Source organism: Melanotaenia boesemani, chromosome 21 (genome assembly GCF_017639745.1).
Source record: "Melanotaenia boesemani isolate fMelBoe1 chromosome 21, fMelBoe1.pri, whole genome shotgun sequence".
In the NCBI taxonomy this organism is placed as follows: Eukaryota; Metazoa; Chordata; class Actinopteri; order Atheriniformes; family Melanotaeniidae; genus Melanotaenia; species Melanotaenia boesemani.
In genome coordinates this window covers 26,365,238-26,378,500 of record NC_055702.1, presented here as the reverse complement: position 1 = coordinate 26,378,500, position 13,263 = coordinate 26,365,238, and the positions used below count along the sequence as shown (strand labels likewise).

General features: G+C 40.1%; 1 protein-coding gene across 3 annotated transcripts in view; it reads left to right on the top strand.

The window, feature by feature from the left end:
• Window positions 1–13,263, top strand: part of LOC121632524 (dynein heavy chain 9, axonemal-like) — a 198,150-nt gene that overhangs the window by 117,056 nt on the left and 67,831 nt on the right. The window lies entirely within an intron of this gene.

Genomic DNA, 13,263 nt, shown 5'->3' with positions numbered 1-13,263 from the left:
ATAGTATTGTCTGTATTACTTGTATGACATCATCTTAGTTCGAAGAGCTGTTCTTAAAGAATAGAACACCTTGAAAATCTTTCTCACTACTTATATGGAGTAATTGTTTGCATCTGTTTGTTTCTGTCTTTGATACATACACCTGGATCCATTTGTTCTAGTGTTTACAGCCTCTACACCTTTGCAGAAGAGAGCTGTATGAATAATGGAAGGCAAAGTCTGAGTGTGAAGCAGCCCTAATTATAGTGGGCCAACTGCACTGTGTGAGTGAATGTAAAACCACACACACACAATTTCACTTTGGCATACCATGCATCTCTACTGCTTTGCATAAATAGGCCCACACATTCCCACCCGCACGAAATCACACATGCATAAACACCCCTCACACATAAATGACGTCAGTGTTGAAAGCCACAGAGAGTCCTGTTTTTTTTTTGTTTTCCACCTCCTTTTTACTGTAGCAGTAGGCCAACATGCAAATATATTACATATATGGGTTATATAGTCACTGAGGAGCCTTTTAATTAGAGAGCACAGCTTTTTACAGCAATGAGCCACCATTAATGCACCTTGTGTTTGTTGGTGCATCCACACTGGCAACAGCTCCTATTTCAAGTACTGTTATTTAATATTCTGTATAAGAGCAGCCCACCAGGGACTGATGTGGTCACCAAATATGAGGGTCATGAGGGTTAAAACAAGGATGTGTGTGTGTTTGTGTGAGATGCTGTAGAAGTTTGAGTCATATGCTCTCTAGGGGAACACATTGGTTTAATGGGTTTTTTTTCCCCTTTAGTTTCATGTAGGTAGCGTCATACCTTAGGCTTTCTTAAAATCCCCACCGGTCACTTTATCAGGTCCACCTTGATATTAGTAGTATGCACCTCCTTTTACCTTCAACACTGCTTTAATTCTTGGTGTGACAGATTCAACAATGTGTTGGAAACATTCCTCAGAGGTTTTCTCCATATTAACATGACAGCATCACACAGTTGCTGCAGGTTTGTCGGCTGCATCCATGATGAGAATCCTTCTCCACCATTTCCAAAGCTGCTCTACTGGACTGAGATCTGGTGGCTGTGGAGGCCGTTGGAGTCCAGTGAACTTATCGTCATGTTCTAGAAAGCAGGTGGAGATGATCTGAGCTTTGTGACATGGTGCATTATCCTGCTGGAAGTAGCATCAGAAGATGCTCCACTATAGTCATAAAGGGATGGACATGGTCAGCAACAATACTCAGGTAGGCTGTGCTGGTGAACCCAGGCCATGTTGGTACTCAGGGGCCCAAAGTGGGCCAAGAAAATATCCTCCCACCATTACACCAGCAGTAGCCCGAAGTGTTGATCCAAGGCAGGATGGATCCATGTTTTCATGGTGTTTCCACCAAATTCTGATCCTAGCATCTGAATGTAATGTCTGAGAGATGGTTGTGAAATAGTCAAACCGGCCTGTCTGTAACCAACAACTAGGGCTGCACGATGTCAGGAAAACATGCATACATTTACCGCTTTGATGTTTGCTCATACAGAGCTTCACTATCAAATCTCATTAAATCCAATGGGAAAGTGTGTGCAAACGTTTGACTGGAACTGCATGTCTGTTGAACTTTATAGCTTATGCTGTAATAATGTTCGTAGTGTTGTTTTGGCTAATGCTAGATTTTAGTAACGCTTAATAAAATCATTCAGTCAGCAATAAAATTGTCAGTTAATAAAAGCAGTTTATGTTAAATGAATCATAGTTTACATTGATGCTCTGATGTCTGACTGATAAGAAAAACAGAATAACTTTAAAATCTCCAGATAAGAGACACTTATCAATACCTGTGGACCTCTGTCTGACATTGTCAGTCCAGATATCCATGCTGCTGTCCACATCAGCAGATACAAGATAATTAGGATTTCCAGTAGACAGACACAACACACAAAATGTCTGCCGGATTCGTCTGTAGCTCCCTGTGGTTTTCCTGTAGGTGGCAGAAGAGATTAAACATGTGTCCCCTGGTGCTTGGCTCAAGTATCCAGCATGTCTTGCAGAGTTCCTGTTGGTACAGGCAAAGGCAAATTTATTTGTATAGCACATTTCATGTACAAGACAATTCAAAGTGCTTTACATAAATCATTACAGCAGGGTGCAGACAAGTGCATTAAAAAAATAATAATAAAAAATAAATAAATAAAGATTAAAAGAAATGCAATTAATGAAATAAAAGCAGAAAGAATATGCTAAAATAAAATTGATAAAATGCAAGAAATAAAGTTAAAGACAATATTAAAACATGATTCCAGCTTAAAAGAACCAGATGTAGATTTTGACTTCTAAATAAAAACAATTGAAATGCAGCAGAGAACAGGTGGGTCTTTAACCTTGATTTAAATAAAATGAGTGTTTCAGCTGATCTGAGGCTTTTGGGGAGTTTGTTCCAGACATGTGGAGCATAGAAGCTGAATGCAGCTTCTCCATGTCTGGTTCTGACTCTGGGACCTGATAAGAGACTGGAACCAGATGACCTGAGGGTTCTGGCAGGTTCAAAATGGGTCATTTTTTTTTTTTTTTTATTTTGTTCCTAAACCATTCAGAGCTTTCTTTACAGACCAGCAGCAGAACTTTAAAATCTATTCTCTGACAAACAGGCAGCCAGTGTAAAGACCTCAGAGCTGGACTGATGTGGTCCACTTTCTTGGTCTTAGTGAGGACTGGAGCAGCAGAGTTCTGAATCAGCTGCAGGTGTCTCTTTGATTTTTTTAGGTAGACCTGTAAAAATACTGTTACAATAATCAGGCCGACTAAAGATGAAAGCATGGACTAGTTTTTCGAGGTCCTGCTGAGACATCAGATCTTTTACTCTTGAAATATTCTTAAGGTGATAGTAGGCTGACTTTGTAATTCCCTTAATGTGTTTGTCAAAGTTAAGGTCTGAGTCCATCAGTACACCAAGATTTCTGTCCTGGTTGGTGGTTTTTAGGTGGATAGACTGAAGCTCTGTGGTGGCCTTCAATTGTTTCTCTTTCGCGCCAAAGACAATCACCTCAGTTTTGTATTTGTTTAACTGAAGAAAGTTCAGACACATCCAGTCATTAATCTCCTCAATGCATTTACCAAGAGCCTGTATGGGGCCTCAGACTCCTGGTGACATTGTAATATATATCTGTGTGTCATCTGCATAGCTATGGTAACTAATTTTGTTTTTCCTCATGACCTGTGCCAGTGGGAGCATGTGGATGTTAAACAGAAGAGGCCCCAGGATGGAACCTTGGGGAACTCCACATGTAATTTTTGTCTGCTCAGATGTAAAGTTACCTATTGACACAAAGTACTTTCTATTCTCTAAATAAGATATAAACCAGTGTAGCGCAGTGCCAGAGAGGCCCACAAAGTTCTCCAGTTGTTTAAGCAATATATTGTGGTTGACTGTATCAAATGCAGCACTGAGGTCCAGTAAGACTAAGACTGACATTTTTCCGTCATCTGTATTCAAACATATGTCATTAATGACTTTGGTCAGAGCATCTCAGTGCTGTGGTGCTGTCTAAAAGCTTTACTGAAAGACAATGTAGCAGTTGTTTTGTGTTAAAAAGTCATTTAGCTGATGAAAAATGGCTTTTTTAAATATCTTACTTAGAAAAGGAAGATTTGAGATTGGCCTGTAGTTGCTCATTTGTGTCTTGTCTAGGTTGTCCCTTTTTAGCAGGGGTTTGATAACAGCTGTTTTTAAAAGTTCTGGGAAGACGCCAGAAATTAAGGACAAGTTCACAATCTGTAACAGATCTGGCTCCAGAGTCTTTGAGACCTTTTTGAAGAAACCTGTAGGCAGGATGTCCAAGCAGCAAGAGGAGACGTTCAGCTGACATAAGATGTCACCCAGATCTTTGCTGTTAATGGGATTAAACTGTGTCATGGTGCTTAAACTGGTTTTCAATGGACACAGTATGTCTGTTGAACCTGCTGTTGATAAATTAATTACTTGTTTGATATTTTGGATTTTTTCCATGAAAAATTTGGCAAACTCGTTGCAGGCCTTGGTGGAATAAAGTTCAGGTGCTATTGACACAGGAGGGTTTGTTAACCTGTCAACAATAGTGAATAAGACTTGAACATTATGATAGTTTTTGCTAATAATGTCAGAGAAGTAGGACTTTCTTGCATTCTTTAGTTGTAGATTATAAGAGTGAAGTCTCTCTTTATACATGTCATAATGAACCTGTAGATTTGTTTTTCTCCATCTGCGCTCAGCTTTCCGACACTCTCTTTTTCCATGCTTTACCAGTGTGGAATTTCTCAATGGAGACTTTTTCTTTCCAGAGACAACTTTCACCTTAATAGGAGCAATGACATCCATAATACTTAACTTTTTAGCATTAAAACTAGTGACAAGCTCATTGGCCGAACCGCCTGACAGGGCAGGTGTTGAAGAGAAGACCTGGTTAAACATCCCAGTCGTGTTTTCAGTTATACAACGTTTTGTGATCATCTCTATTGAGACATTTGTGTGAACAGAAACTGTACACTCAAAGAAAACACAGTAATGATCAGACAGGCCCACATCACTCACAGTAACCAAGGAAACATCCAAACCCTTCGAAATCACCAAGTCTAGAGTGTGTCCCTTAATGTGTGTGGGCTCTGTTATATGCTGAGTCAGCCCAAAGTTCTCCAGACTGTTACCCAGATCTTTAGTTGCTTTGTCCTGAGGATTGTCTACATGGATGTTAAAATCGCCAACAATGAATACACAGTCAAAATCCAAACAGATTGTAGCCAGCAGTTCACTAAACTTTTCATTAAATTCTGCACAGTGCCCTGGTGGTCTATAGAAATTTAGATATATTATTTTATAATAAGGTTTCAACTGAAGAGCCACATATTCAAAAGAAGTAAAACTTCCAAGAGATAACTGCTTACACTGAAATGATTCATTAAATAAAACTGCAACCCGCCTTCTTCTCCTGTTCAGTCTGACCTCACTGATAAAACTAAAGTTGGGAGGGGTTGACTCTATCAGAGCAGCTGCGTTATCTTTAACCACTTGGTTTAACCAAGTTTCTGTTAAAAACATAAAATCAAGGTTGTGCTCAGTTATAAAATCATTAATTAAAAATGTTTTTCCTGATAATGACCTAACATTTAATAAAGCTAACTTAATGGGTTTGGAATTGTTTACCCTATGTTTGGGGGCATGCTGTGGCTCACAGGGTATGTTAACTCTACTTAGAAACCTTTTAGAAAGCAGCTCTCTGTGTTCTGACCGAGCTACTTTTCTCCTTCTGTTGCCAAACAGTACAGATATTTTTGAACCTTCTAATAAACAGGGGTCCAGTTGGACCTGGGAAAAATCATGACTGCCGTTATCTACACAGCCTGGACCCTCCACACATCATACATCCAAAACATGAAGCTGGCATGGTGGTACAGGAGGGGCTGGGTGCTCCCCCTTTAGCCGCCCCGGTGGGGGGTTTATGGGGGACAGAAACATACTGTGGCATGGGGTTAGTTTGGCCGCAATAGTGACCAGCTCTTTCATCTGGGAGGTGAAGTCCAGGAGGGGTGGGGATGATGGGGAGGGGGAGGGTGACTTGGATGGAGTATAATGAGATGAAGGGGGTGGGTCCTCGTTGAGAGCTATGGAGCTGAGGTGGCTGAGGTGGTTTGTTCTTAAGGTTTCCTCTAAGCTCTGTCTTATCATGTTGTTTTGGTCTCTCTTGTCTGTCCTTGTCCAAGGGAACAGAGTGTCTGTTCAGAAAATAAAACCGGTTGGGGGTGAACAGCTTCACTCCTGACCTGTTCAGGCAGAATCCATCCGTCTTAAAAAAGTGCCTGCGGCCCCAGAAGAAGCTGAAGTTGTCTATGAAATTAACTGGATGTGTGGTACATAGAGCTGACAGCCATGCATTCAGACTAAACAGCCTACTGAATCTTTCCACTCCTCCTCTGATGGGAGGGTCAGGGCCACTGATGAATATCCGGGCATCCAGACAGCTGATCGTATCCAGCAGTTCAGTAAAATCCTGCTCCAGCACCTCAGATTGTTGTTTCACAACACCATTCGACCCCACATGCAGGATGAGGTTTTCCACAGTTGGGTGCGCCACCACAATTTGCGTAATTTTACCTCTCACATCTGATACCATATCCTTGGGAACGTACTTTTGTACGTTTTCCACAGACATTTCTCACATCTTTCACACCAAAGTCACCAACAATCAGAGTCTGAGGCCCAGCTTGTCGCCTTTTACTTTCTGACTTGTTCTTTGGTCTTACCCTGGTGTGTAGGGAGATTTCATTTTGGTCATCGGATGTAGATCCAGAATCCTGCAGCAGTGGAGCAAACCTGTTCTGTAGTTGCATGTCCGGTTGTTGTGGAGAGGATTTATTAGTTTTCCTTCTGATAACTGGCCACGACTGTGTCTTGCTAATGAGAGGGGTTGAGGATGTGCTTGGTCTGGATGGCAGAGCAGGCCAGCCGGTCACATCGCTAATCTCAGCTAACTGGGCTCTGCCTGTTACTCGTCCTCCCATTTCCCTGTGAGATGATTTACTCTTTGGCTTTGCTCCAAGAGCATTCCAGGGAGGACTATCAGTGAAAGAGTTATTACCTTGTACATTGTCCTCCTTTTTCTTTTCAGCTAAGTTTGTGCTAATTAGCTGTGTGTTAGCACAATCCTGTCCGCTGTTTTTTTATTAAAGGCAAGGTTATTTCATTTCCACACAATCCATTCACCTCCACATTCACCTCGAGCTGTTGAATCTTTTTTTCCAGTATGTTGATCCTCTGTAGAAGTATGTGATAGTCATCTGTAGAGAAGGGCGGTATCTTGCAGCTAGTTAGCTTTAGCTCCTGAATAACTGTAGATAAGGCTTCTGCTATTTGTAGGCCATGCTGACGTGACACTGACAAGATTGTAAGTCTTAAAAAAATAGCACTATCCAACTAAATCTACCACAAAATACAGTCCCAGTGATTAATGAGTATCCAGGAGCCATTGCTCATGAGTTTCTTGAGTAGAAAAATAAGAATATTGGCAGAAAAATGCAGGCAGAGGGGAGAGCGAAGCAGCAAGCATCAGTAGGGGACAGAAGCAGGAAGCCGTAGTAGTGACATTTCTAACCAATGTAGTTCCAAATACCAGACGTGCTGTTCTGTTTAGCTATGAGTTCTTCTGCATCCACATTTTCATCATTCTTCTCGTTACCTTCCACCATTACACCACTCACTCCTTCTGCTCTAGTGCTGCAGTGCTAGCATCATTAGCATCTACATGGAGCCATTAGCATCTACCTGAAGCATCCAGAAAGATTTTATTTGATTCGCCATTGACACACAGCATGAATGCACAGCACTGGGAAAGATCACTTCCTTTAAATTTGCCATTAAGGCCCTTTCTGGCTCACAAATATATTGTTCTTTCTTTCAAAACTGTGCTCCTCCTCTCAAGCTTAGTGTTAACAGGTTCAAATCTCCTGCACTCAGGCTTGGTTTTGTTCCCTGACACTCACATTCTCTGCTCTCAAAACTTCTGCTCTTGATATTTTTTCCTCTCTCTTTTGGGTTGCTGAATGAGCTGTCTGGTAAATGTCCTCCATACGAGATAAATGCTGATCAAGAAAATCGTCCCCACCCTCCTCAGAGCGCACTTGTTTGACTATGCTTTTCTTTTGATATATGTACGTTAGTGTATTTTTTTTTCAATGAAAATAAAAAACTGTGAATTGGTAACTCTGAGTAAAAGTACTCATTTAAAAACTAACTGTACCTATACAAATGTACTGTATGTCAAGTAAAAAGCCAGTGTCACGATTCATAAATTATGTTCCTTGTTTTACTTTTATGTTCTTTCATGTTCTGTGTCTTTGTCATGTTTTTGGTTTATGTTCTTGGTTTTTGGTGTTTAATGGCATGCTCTGTGTTTTTTGGTTTCTGCTCATTAGTTCACCTGGTCTGATTCCTTCTGGCCAGTCCATTCTTTGTTTCTGTTGGTTTCCACTGTTGCTGTTTCTGTGAGAATAAGTTAATGCCATAGTTTTACCTCTAGTGTCTTATAGTCACAGTATCTCTCAGAAGTGAGTACACCCCTCACATTTTTGCAAATATTCTATTATGTGTTTTCATGGGTCAACACTATAGAAATGAAACTTTGACATACAGAATATCAGTGTTTTGTTTCTATAGCTTGATGTGGTGTATATCAAAGTTTCATTTATATACTGTTGTAGAAATATAAAAAAAATATTTGCAAAAATGTGAGGGATGTACTGACTTCTGTGAGATACTGTATGTGGAGTTTAGTTTTACTTTATTAAAAACTTTTACCTGCACCGGTCTGCCTCCCGCCTCTTCAAGCCTACACTTGGGTCCTCACATCCACGGCTTTGTGACAGCTAGGGAAATCATAAACTGAGGCATAGATATTCTGCTTTTATGGTGGAACTGACCTATAATTAGCATGCATATGGAACATCATTCTTATAGGTTTGGTAAATATGTAGCAGAATTCTCACAGTGTCACATTCAAAGACTCTTAATTCCTCTTTTTCCTCCATTCTAGTGCTCAGGCTGAACCTAAGTTGTCTTGACCATGTCTACATGATTACTTAGACTTAGACTTAACTTTATTAATCCCAGGGGGTGACGCCCTTGGGAAATTCACAATTCCAGCAGCACATAAGAAAAACAAAAAAAAAGCAGGTAAATAAGCACACAGGTAAAAAGAGCAAAATGAGTAAAAAAGAGCAACACACAGATAAATAAGAATAAAGATAAATAAAGACAAAAAAGAGCTATAAATGGCTTTGTATAGAATATGAGTTAAAAAATTAATACAATACAGATGAAAACGAGGTTATTGCACCAGGGAAAGTGTCCAACCCCCCCCCCTCCCAAGTGAGGAGTTGCCAAGTGTGATGGCCTGGTGGACAAAAGAGTTCTTAAGCCTGTTGGTCCGACACTTGGGAAGACGTAGTCTTTCACTGAACAGGCTCCTCTGGTTACTGATGATGGTATGCAGAGGATGGCTGGCATTGTCCATAATATCCAACGGTTTGCATTGATTTGCTGCCACGTGATTGGCTGATCTGGCTGATAAGTTATTTGTGTTAACAAGTAATTAAAGAAGAGAACCTGATCATGTTTGGATGTGTTGTAGAACTAGCAATGTTTGTGTTATCTGTTGATTCAGCATCAATAGTTACAAGAGTGGTACTATTACAATAAAGCACTGGCGATGCCATGCTTAAGGATGGTAATGTGAGCAATTGTTGAGTCAACACGACACAGTAAGGAAACAACAGTGTTTGGTCAGAGAGATGCTTCTTCAGGTCCACTCTACAATAAACAGTACAGGAAGTCCTTCCTGCAAACAGCTGTAGCCTTGCAGAACAAGATATTAAATAATTTATTTATTTTTTTACTATTTAGAAAAAGACAACTAAAACTATTTCAACATAATTTCCCTTGGAGGATTAACAATTTTCTTTTTAATTTCTTTCAGAATAAAACATCTTTTTTTTTAGAAGAGATTAATTAAGTGAGGCTGATTACAAAACACTTACACAGGTTATATTGTTTCCAACAGCATCAAGGCTTGACAGTGATGATGATGGTGAAAGTATAAAGATACAGTTATTTATAGTTGTCCTCAGACATGGCCTTGTTGTCATGGTTTCAGATAGAGCCAAGCAAGACCAGCTGGGCCCAAAGCAAAATGAGCTAAATAGAGTTACAATCCAAGAAGTGTAAACAGAACATGACACGCACAAGAATTTGAGGAATAAGTTGCTACGAAGTTTTTATTTTCTCCAACTGTGACTAATCTGAGAACAATGTTTACCAGTAAAATAAGTAAATGTTACAGCAAGTGAATCTCAGTATTTTCCTCCTGAATTCAGTGTGGAGGTGTTCGATGCTCTTACCTAATCTCTTTCACCAGGGAAAGAGAATGGAGGGGTTTTCCTGAAAAAGGATGCTAACAGAAAACAGGCAGATGTCTCTTTGTTGCATGAATGAGGCTTTGCTTAGTGACTATAGCAATGCAAGCCAAACAGTAAAATCCCAAACTCTGTTCAGTTTAAGTCTGTCAGCCAACACACACATGGGTGAATGGGGGCCCTCTCTAGCTTTGGTATCAAAACATATCTTGCCTTAAGAAACAGTTGTTCCAGTTTACATTTACAGCAGCAGGGACGGCGAGTGGGTTGTTCTGAAAGGCAGTCAGCAGCTGAGATTTTTATTTTTTCCTCCTCTGTTTTCCATCTGCAGACAAACACAGAGGCGCCTCAGATGGATTGAATATAACCCATGTCCTCCACCAATTAGTGCATCCCTTTTCTCCACTTTCCTCGTCCTCCTTCCTCCCCCTCCCTGTCTATTACTCATGTTGATGGCTCACTTGGTGATAGTCTTAATATTCGACCAACTCTTTTGCGTGGAATCGTGGCAAACTGAAAGGGCTGTCTACCCTCGGGCTTGATTTCCTGTTGGTTAATTAGCTGAAAGACAAGCTTGAAAATCAGTCTGTTTTTATTTCCCCAGTGTAACATTTTGATGGAGTCGGACATGAACACAGAGCCCTATTTGTCTGGGAGTTATGAGAAGTTTGTAATTTCTCTTTACGACCATCCTTGGGTCGTATGTGTGAGTGTGCACTGAGGGGAGCTCCTGATTCTTTCTTTTTTCAATATTTTTTCTTTTTTTTTTTAATATACTTACCATTCATCTTTTTTCTGGCCTTTTATCAGCTTGGACAGGCAAACATTTTCTCCTCATAATGGATTAAAGGTCATATGTGTGTGGTCTGTGGTAAAATCCCACAGGGCACAAAATGTTATCAGCAGAGGTTTAGGCCACTTTCGGAGCCATATTTGTTTGGCTTTCCCAGCCATGCAATCATATTTATTGCTTTGAAGAACCGAGGAGACGTTAAGGTTTCATGTTACAATAGTGTAGAATTGCCCTTATTTGTCCCTCAGAGGGTAAATTTGCATACAACATTATAGAAATGTACAAATAAAACCCTTAATACTAAAGCTGTTCTCTTTGGCTAATCCAAATAAGACCATGTGGTCTGCTTTAATGATAAAATGAAATACAATAAATTCATGAATCCCAGAAGTAAATTATAGTTTTTGTTCTTGTGAAAGAGCTGTGGCTTCTGCTGATTTCCAGGGGATGTGTTACGGCTGCACCTTGGCCTCTGCTGCTATTTACGGCCGTTTTAGTCAATGGTTTGCGTTGCTGAACCATGTAAACATTACGTGTTTAACCGGTCAGGGGATCTCAGTGTGGTTTTTTTTTGTTTGTTTGTTTGTTTGTTTGTTTGTTTTTTTTTTGTTGTTGTTTTGTTTTATTTTTTTTGTTGTTGTTGTTTTTGTTTTTTTTTATCATGGATGACGGGACGTTTATTCTGGAAGCGAAGAATCACAAGATTCTTCAATTCTCTTATGATTTTGTGATCTCGCAAATCCTGCTAGGCAGACTGCACTTGCAGGGGCTACTGGTGTAAACTCGCACATGGTCATGGAGTGCTTTATATGTGAGAAGAATTCCAAATTCTATCCTGGATATATCCTGGATTTAAAAGGGAGCCAGTGAATAGAGGCTAAAACTGGAGAAATATGATCTCTTCAGCTGGTTTTCATCAGAACCCTCACTGCAGAATTTTGGATCAGACTTTTCAGGGCATATTTGGGACAACCCATTAAATAGCAATGCAATAGTCCAACCAGGAAGTAACAGAAGCATAGACTAGTTTTTCTGATTCAGTCTGAGATAGAATGTCCCAAACTTTTGTAATATTTCGTAGGTGTAAGAAGGCAGTTCTAGAAACTTGTTTTATATGTGAGCCAAAGGACAAATCCTGGTCAAAAATAACTTCAAGGTTCCTCACTGGAGTACTGGAAGCCAAATTAATGCCATCCAGATTAATTACATAGCTAGCTATTTTGTCCTGGGTTTTTAGGTCCAAATACAACAACCTCGGTCTTGTCTGAATTTAAAAAGTCTTTGTAATCTAACAAAATGCTTGGTTTCATCATGCTTCGTGCATATCTGAGTGTCATCTACATAACAATAAAATTTTATACCATGCTGTCTAATAATACTACCTAAAAGAAGCTTCCAGCATCGGCATAAGGGCCCATTTATACTCAACATTAAGCCTTCTATCTGTCTTCTGCCTACTTTACGTACTAACTTCGGTCCAATTTCCGAGAGCTTGCAGATGTGTCGCCCGACGTAGCAAACAGAGCAGTACCACAGGAAATGCAGCGGTAATATTGCACATGCAACCTGTGAAAGGAACAAAGAAGAAGACGCCATGATGTATTTAATGACTGCACAGACCACAACCATCTACTGCACTGCGTCTGTTTTTACATCTCTGAGAATTTGCATAATCAAAGTTTCCTCCATCGTCACAATGTTGGCAATACTGCCGATGAAACTGATGCCTGAACTCAGAAGTGAACTCTGCTCTACCCTCTAGTGAATGTGTTGCCCAACAACAATGCCGATGTAAAACATACATGGGAGTGTGTGAGCTTGATTTGACTATCATGATATCATGCAGTAATTACAGAGCCAGGTTTTTGGGTCTAACAGAAGGGGTTTGGGAGTTTACTGAGAATCACTGTGTTTCTCAGCAGAGCCTCAAAGCCAAAAATCACAAAGATCAGTTTTAAGCCACAACAACAGCAAGTCCCACAACAGATGGAGTGGTCCCTGCTGAAACCTGATCTTAGCTGCATGGAGGCAGTTTCAAATGACATGAAGAGACAGAAAATACAGCGACAGACTAAATTCACAGAACAGTGGCAAGACAAGACACTCAGAGCAGCCAAGTACCAGGAAAATCTCTGCAAGTGTCACGAGGAGAAGAGAGCAGCTTTAAAGACAAAGGCTCTTCACACCAAATACTGAGTTCATGGTTTCAGAAAATAATGGCAGCCTGAATTTACTCTGAGTACCTAAAACACTATATCCTGCAACTTCCTGTCAAAAGCACCTGGTGCTCTCGTCCATTTACTGTACAGATAGCTGCAGAGCTGTTTGTTGGGGGGGTTTTTAAAGGAAGCACATTTCAGAGTATCGTCGAGACATTTCTGTAAAGTGAGTTTTTGATTTTCAGGACCCTGATGCAGAAAATAATCCTCTGAAGTTGTCCAATATAATGAATTAGTCTGGATTATTTATAAAACACAGCAGTGATGTTCTGTTATTCAGTTAATGGACAAATGAAAACTAATCAGGTTTGATATTTTCAAATTTTC